Source organism: Mus caroli, unplaced genomic scaffold (genome assembly GCF_978045245.1).
Source record: "Mus caroli unplaced genomic scaffold, Mus_caroli_1 scaffold_5, whole genome shotgun sequence".
NCBI lineage: Eukaryota > Metazoa > Chordata > Mammalia > Rodentia > Muridae > Mus > Mus caroli.
The window spans coordinates 131941865-131950531 of NW_028227260.1; positions in this window are offsets into that span (position 1 = coordinate 131941865).

Consider the following 8667-nt stretch of genomic DNA (forward strand, 5'->3'; position numbering starts at 1 on the left):
AGGACAGCCAGGGCTATACAGAGAAACCCTGTGTCGAAAAATAAAAAAAAAAAAAAAGAAAGATTCCTTTGATATTTAGAAAAATAGTCACTTATTAAAATGCATTGTATCTAGGACTATTAATTTGACCAATCACCTAATATGCAGTTAACGAGTACCTAAGAAAAATGTGCTAGGCTGGAGGTAGGCACTGGATGAGGAGGCAGATTGAAAGGGAAAGAGATCCTGGCTTAGTAAGTAATTAGTATCTTGTAGGCATATTTTGGAGGTTAGTTTATCTTCAACAATCCTGGGAGGTGTTTTTTGCTACTATGGTAACACAGATGAGGAACCCGAAGTTCATAGAGCTCACGAGACCTGCCTAAGTCCAGTTATTTAGTCAAAATAATGGGCGTAGAAGGGAAGGTTGCCTACTTCCTCAAGAGTCTGTGCTCATTAATTACATGCCACTTTCTCTCCTTATATGTACAGTTTGAATCCTGACCTTTTAACCCTAAGGACTCCCGGGGAAGATAGCAGGAATGCAAACACAGACAGTCTAGATTTTATGGATGCTTATCACAGACTTAGGTCCTTCTGGCATCCCAGCTGGAAACTCCACCCTTTGAGCGTTTTTTAGAAGGCTGGGCTGCAAGAAGCCTACTTTTAGCCCCAGTAGTCAGGCTCAGAGGTAAGCCTGAAATTACCATTGCTGTTCCAAGGCCTTGGATTGCAAATGGAGGATTCATTCCCTTCTGCCTTTCACAAAAGCTGCTCAGACTCTAATTCCTATACTAATCACCTGGGGAGCTTATTAAAATGCAGATTCTGAAAAGTGTGCCTGTGGAGGAAGGGCTGAGTTACTGCTTTTTCCAACCTGTTCCCAAGTGATGCTGAAGCTGCCAGTGGGAGAACTGAGAACCGGGCACTAAGGAGTTAATAGAGTTACCCTCCATCCAAATCTCAGCAGGCTTCTCTCCAGCCCCAAGCTTGTGCAGAGCTGCCTTTCAGCTCCCTGAGGGCCTAAGGAAGAGCCCTGTACTGCACAAGTTAGGAAAGCCAGTCATCCATCCCATGAAAGGGCATGGGATTGTCTAAGCCCCATCCCCAGGAATCTGCTCTGGATCATTCCAGCCTCTGTGTGGGCGAGGGGCGCTTTTCCTGTGGTTGTCCATGAAGCCCTCACCATGGGAGTTGGGAAAACTCTTCTTCGTGAGAGGTTGGGTATTTCAGGTGTGGTGCCTAGATGCTGCTGGGCCAGCCCCCTGTTATGTGACAAATGGGTGGGAAGAATGCCCAGAGAATATTTTAAACTGTCCTTTATAGGTACAATAAGTTGAGTTTTGTTTTACATAAGGCAAGGTACAGGTTTCATTTTTCAATCTTTTTTTTTTCATGCTAAAGAAGAACCCAGGGCCTAACAGATGCTACGCCAGCACTCCACCACCACTGAGTATTGCTCCCATCTTGTCCCCCAGTGTTTGTAATTATATAAACAAGGATTTTGCTGTTGTCTCTTGTTTGGGGGCAAGTTTGTATTTGGGGGCTGTTGTCTCTTATTTGTACACAAGGTTGGTCTGAAACTAGCTATGTAACTGAAGATGACCTTGAACTTCTGATCCTCTGGCCTTCTCCTCCCAAATGCTGAGATTAGGAGTCCATTACAGCACTCTGATTATGGTTTATGCTGCACTGGGACCAGGGCTTCCTGCAAGTCAGGCAAGCACTCTACCAATTGAGCTACATCCCAGCCCCTTATGAGAGAAACATGTAAAGTAAGAAATGACTAAAAGGAAGGGGGATGGGTCCAAAGGGGAGGAAGGGTATGAGGAAGGGGAGATAGGTTCAAAAGTGCATTCACTACTTGCATGAAAATGGCCTTACGCAACCCAATTTAGTAATAAAAAATGCAAAGAGCATAAAAATAACTGGTCTCACTACACTGATGTCTTAGGGTTTCCATTGTTATGAAGAATCCCATGGCTAAGGCGACTCTTATAAAGGACACTATTTCACTGGGGCTGGTTTACAGTTTCAGAGGTTTGGTCTATTATAACCATGGCTGGAAGCCTCTATGGTTCTGAAGAAGGAGCTGAGAGTTCTGCATCTTGATCCTGCTGCAACCAGGAGAGACTGCCTCATGGGCAGCTATGAGGAGGGTTTCAAAGCCCACTCCCACAGTTACATACTTCCTCCAACAAGACCACACCTCTTAATGTTGCCACTCCCTGGGCCAAGTATATTCAAACCACCACACCTGGTACAAGTGATTTCTCACTTTCATATTCTGCTTCTTTACTGCCCACATTTGTCTTCCTTCTTCCGTTAGGACTTTATTGGCTTCTTCAGCAGACTAATGTTCTCTCTGCCCTTCCAAAACATCTTTTGAGTTACAAGACCTTGCAGTTGGCTTGCAAGACTGTCTTCCACATAGTCTTAACCTTCTTGAGTGGGTGGGGCCACAGCTTCACCTCAGTAACTCCTTTATCAGGCACATCTGCTACTTAGGAAATCCTCAATATGTTTTCTCAAATCAATTAGTATGTGTATGTTCACAGTCATACCATGAGAAACATGTAATTTTGTAATTTGCTTCTGTTACTGAGCACCAAAGCAAGCATGTCTCTTATTTTTCACATAATATATTTCAATGGCTTTCTAATGTTCTGTTGCATTCATGGAAACTGATTTTCATAATTGTTTCCCTCTTTCTGCCATGGTTGTTTTCAACCTCAAAGTTCTCAGAGTAACACTGAATGGAATGCCTCAGTACGCAGAGCTTCTAATTATTTTTTCAGTGAATAAAATTTACAAGAGTAGTTTATTTCTTCATGAAGTGCTGCTTTTCAAGAAGGCTAAAGCATGGCCGGTCAGGGTGGGAATGCATCTTTAATCCCAGTGCTTGGGAGGCAGAAGCAAGTGGACCTATGTGAATCTGAGGACAGCCTGGTCTATATAGAGAGTTCCAGGATAGTGAATAGCTACCTGTGACTCTGTTTCAATAAAACCAGGAGACAGAGGAAGAGGAGAAGAAAGAGGTGGAGGAAAAAGAGGAGGAGAAGGAAGAGGAGGAGGAAGAGGAGGAGAAGGAGGAGGAGAAGGAGAATGAGGAGGAGGAGGAGGAGGAGGAGGAGAAGGAGGAGAAGGAGAAGGAGAAGGAGAAGGAGAAGGAGAAGGAGAAGGAGAAGGAGAAGGAGAAGGAGAAGGAGAAGGAGAAGGAGAAGAAGAAGAAGAAGAAGAAGAAGAAGAAGAAGAAGAAGAAGAAGAAGAAGAAGAAGAAGAAGAAGAAGAAGAAGAAAGAGGTTAAACTAAAAGCCTTTTACTGTGATGTGTGCCTATAACCTGATCAGGATGAGTATTTGTTTCAAAGCTGGCTTGGACTATAGAGCAAGACACTATGTCAAACAGAAAATATATACCAATACTATACAAACTCAGCATTATGGCTTAAATTCATTTCTGTAAGTAGCTGAAAGTTTGCTCAGTGGTAACATGTTGGAGGCTCAGGCCTCAGCAACACAGAAGAAATTATTCTTGTGGCTAGTGAGCTGGATCAGACAGTAAAGGTAAGGTACTTGCCACACAAACCTGATGACCTGAGTTCACTCCTAGACTCTACCTCTCCTAGCATTCCTACAGAGAAGTGGGAGGCAGAGACAGAAGAATTGCCTAGAATCTGTCAAACTAGCTAGTCTGGAGTACACATTGTGGAAGAAACAGCAAGAAAGACCTTTTCTCACAAACAAGGGGAAAGGAGAAAACATTCAAATTGTTAAACCATTTTTTTTTGTTTTGTTTTGTTTTTTGAGACAAGGGTTTCTCTGTATAGCCCTGGCTGTTCTGGAACTCACTTTGTAGATCAGGTTGGCCTCGAACTCAGAAATTCACCTGCCTCTGCCTCCTGAGTGCTGGGATTAAAGGTGTGGTGGCGCATGCCTGGCTGTTAAAACTTTTTATTGATTTTTTTTTTGTGACTTTCATGTCATATACCTCAGTCCCACTCATCTCTCCATCCCTCTGACCCTTCATGTCCACCCTCCACCCTTGCAAGCTTCCCCAAAAAACAAAATAAAAATAAAAATATTTAGACATATAGACAAAACATGTCTAGAAGCAGCAGTGTGTCACAATTGTCCCCTCCCCATCCCCTGCACCTCTTCTGGGAAGCACAGTAGAGCTGACGCTGGTAGCATGAATATGGGAGAACTGGCCCTGCCTCTCATCTGTTGTGAAGGGACATGGGTGTGGGAAAAATGCCCCTCTCCCCTACCCATTGCCACCTGTGGACAAGAGAACTACCCCCATGACCCTCAGGATAACATTTATATTTTTAAGAAAGAGCTTAATTCCATAGACTATACTGGCCTGTAAATCTTGAAATCACAGAGATCTGTCTACTTCTGCCCTAAGAGTTCTGAGATTAAACATGGATGCCACATAGGTCTTTTAAAAAATTATTTTTTGTTTGTTTCTTTTGTTTTTTGTGTGTGTGGTTTTTGCTATTGTTGTTGTTGTTTGCTGCTGCTGCTGTTTTAAGACAGAGTTTCTCTGTGTAGCCTTGGCTGTCCTGCAACTTTCTCTGTAGACCAGGTTGGCTTTGAACTCAGAGATCCACATGCCTCTTCCTCCTGAGTGTTGGGATTAAGTGTGTGTGCAAGCACTCCCCTGTTAAAGGGTTTTTTTTTTTTAAAGGAAAATTATTCTTCTATCAACTTTCAACAATTACCTTATCACCCTCCTATTTCATTCAGATATAATGAAATTTAATAAGCATATTTAATTTGAGATCTATTTTAATCAACTCTTTAAAGCCTTGATATAGTTGATGCTTCTGGGTGTCAAAGAATGTCTGTGTACTCATTCCATTTGTTATTTAGTAGGAACTGGCCTCAGGAGAAAAGCAGACATCCCAGCACAGATAAGACATCATGAGGTATGGCCTCCCTCAGGTGCTTATGAAAGGATCAATCTATACTGGTTAAAGCCTCCATTCCTTTACAGAGACGAAGGGGAGACTTTAGCCTTGGCTTCAATAATAGGAATTTGTTTGTGGCTTTACTGGCACTGGGTGATTTCTGAATAGTAATACATTGTTTTCTTCTCTAAGTCCTTGAAACTACTTCCAACATTTTATATCTATGTAGCTGATTAAATAAATCCTTTCTGATTACTGATTTTATGTTTGGAAGTTCCCAGAGAAACCAGTAATGAATAGGAACCCATTTCCATTCTCTCTCTTCATATGTATGTATGTATGTATGTATGTATGTATGTATGTGTGTGTATATATATGTGTGTGTGTGTGTGTATCTTCCATAAACACATGTATATATGTATGTATTATGTATGTATGTATTTATGTATATATATATATGTGTGTGTGTGTATGTATATATCTTTCATAAACACATGTATGTATATATGTGTGTATGTATATATCTTTCATAAACACACACACACATATATATAAAGAAAAAACTTTTCAGTTTTTTCTTTTTCCTCTTCCCCCTTGTCTTAGTAAGGCTTGTGTGATAAACACCATGGCCAAAAGCAACTTGGGGAAGTAAGAGTTTATTTGGCTTACATTTGTAGTCCCTCACGAAGGGACATCAAGTCAGGAACTCAAGGCAAGAACCTGAAGCAGAAGCCATGAAGGAACCCTACTTACATGGCTTGCTTAGGTGCTTGCCCAGGGATGGTACCACTCTCAGTGGGCTAGGCCTCTCCACATTAATCATTAATCAAGAAAATACCCTCAAAATCTTGACTAGAGGCAATCTGATAAAGGCATTTTCTCAACTGAGGTTCCTTCTTCCCAACTGAGTGTATCAGTTGACAAACAAACAAACAAACAAATATACTCTCTTCTTTCTTCTCCACACCACTTTCTTCTGTGGGAGGGGAGCAGTCATGCATCCAAGGCTGTGGTGGTTTGAATATATGTCCAGCTCTATTTGGAGTGTGGCACTATTTGGAGGTGTGGCCTTGTTGTCACTGTGGGCATAGGCTTTAAGACCCTCATCCTAGCTGCCTGGAAGGCAGTATTCTGCTAGCAGCCTTCAGATGAAGATGCAGAACTCTCAGTTCCTCCTGAGCCATGCCTGCCTGGATGCTGCTGTGCTCCCACCTTGATGATAATGGACTGAACCTCTGAACCTGTAAGCCAGCCCCAATTAAATGTTCCTTTAAGAGGTACCTTGGTCATGGTGTCCACAGCAGTAAAACCCTAACTAAGACACAGACTGATTTAGTATGTAGTTGAGGGTTACCTTTCTCTTTCTGATCTTCCTGCCTCCACCTCCCAAATGCTGGTGCTCCCACATGCTGGATAGTGCTCTACTACTCAGTTACATGCTCAGGCCAAAACTACCTTTTTAATTCTTTTAAAATTTACCTTTTACTTATTCATTTTACATCCTGCTCACAACTACCTCCCAGTCACCCCCTCCCACAATCCTTCCCCTTCCCCCCCCCTTCTTCTCTGAGCAGATGGGGGGGGGCTGGGTATCCCACACACACCCTGGCACTTCAAGGAAGACTAAAGCTTTACATTTCCTTTTCATTTGTGTGACTAAAATGTATCTGGTATAGTTTCCTAGTATTTGTTGTGTTTGTGGTTTCTAAAATTTTAGAAGTTTTGGATATTTTCTTAATGTTTTTGCATCTTTTAGGACAATTACCTATGCATTGGATCTTTTAATATTGTCTATGGAAACTTGAGGGCCTGAGCAACTATAAGAGCATTGGGAACTAAACACAGCTGAAATTAATTTTTAACAGCTGTGTTATCTCTCAGCCCCTGTATCTATTTTCTTGCAAACATTTCTTTGTTCTTTATGGCTATGTATATGTAGCACATTTTCTTTGTTCATTAATCTGTTGAAGGACACCTAGGCCAATTTTTATAACTTGCCTATTATGAATAGAGCTACAGCAAACAGAGATGTGCAAGTATCTCTGTAGTATGTTGGCATAGAGACCTTTGGGTATATGTCCAGGATGATACGGCTGAATCATATGGCAATTCTGTTTTTAGCTTTTTGAAAAGCCTCTATATTGATTTCTATGGTGTCTGAAATAATTCACATTCCCAGTAATAGTATGGAAGGGTTTCCATTTCTCTACATCCTGTCCAGGATTTGTTGTTACTTGTTATCTTAAGGACAGTCATCAGTCATTCTGACTGAATGAGATAGAATCTCAATTTTGTTTGAATTGTATTTACCTGGTGGCTAAAGATGTTAGAAGATTAGAAAGTGTTCATTTGTCTGTTTTCATATTTACCAGTTGCTTTACTTTTTTGCATTCTGCCAAGTCCATTCAGTGTCCCTTTCATGTTCTTTCTCTCTCCATAAATAATATATATGTGTATATACATATATATACACACACACATACATACACACACATAGTCTGTTTGGTTGACCCTTTACAGTTCTGACTTCTCTTTTTACCATTCATCAAAAGCATATTTTCCTCTTTATCTCGTTGATCATAGCTTTATTAATGCCTTTAACCATCTTACTTGACAATTCTTTTATCTGGGCTATCTCAAGGTTCAAGTGAATTGCTATCTTTTCTCTTTAAAGAGGTAGGTCTCAGAACCCTGCCTTCTTAAAACGTTAAATAACTTTGTATTAAATGTTTGTCATATAAATTGGTGGCTTGTTGAGACTCTGGATTATGCCATATTCCTCCAAAAAGTGTTGGTTGTTGTTACTTTTTTTTTTTTTTTGGTTTTCTGAGACAGGGTTTCTCTGTGTAGCCCTGGCTGTCCTGGAACTCACTCTGTAGACCAGGCTGGCCTCAAACTCAGAAATTCGCCTGCCTCTGCCTCCCAAGTGCTGGGATTAAAGGCGTGCGCCACCACGTCCGGCTGTTGTTACTTTTTAAGTGAGCTTAATCTTAGACTAAAATTTTGCTTCATTCATGGAGGCCGTAAACTTAAGTATCAGTTCACATCTTTAAACTTTAAGGTAACTGGAATGTCTTATGAGCACACATGATGTGTCATTCATGACTCATGACACAGTTTAGGGACAGGGTATGTGGCTTCCTTGATCTGACTTTCTGTTTTCTAGATTCTTTCAGTATTGTTTCAATCCCTGCAATTCTGACATCTTGTTCTTCAGGACAGAAGACTGGCAGGCTTCATTTTAGGATTTTAGGTTTCTTCTTGCATTAAAAATGGGGGTGGGGGTGGGGGAAACTGACTCCTCGCTTTCTAGTTTCAAAATTGACTTCTTCCTTTCCTTTCATTCTCCAGAAGCTCTGGCTTCTTTCATTGATTTTTGCCTTTGTATAGTTTGCCTAGAATTTCTAGTTGTTATCTTAAGGGAAGAGATTCTGTGAACGATTTCTTATTCCGTACTGGAAATGGAAACTCATTCCTGCGTAATAATATTGATTAATTGATTAATTAATTAATTACTATGTGTGGTGTATACATGACCCATTTCAAGTGTAGAGGTCAGAGGACAAATTTGGGAAGTCTGCTCTCTCCTTATACCTTTACTTGAGCTCCAGGAATTGAATACAGACTTTTATTTGCTGAGGTTTTGTGAGGGCATACCAAGGTTTTTAATAAAAAAGGAATCCAAGGGATTTACCTCCTGTATACTCATATGCAAGTTTATGTAAGAAAGAACACAAATCTACCTATAATTGTATTTCCTCTTCCTATGCTTA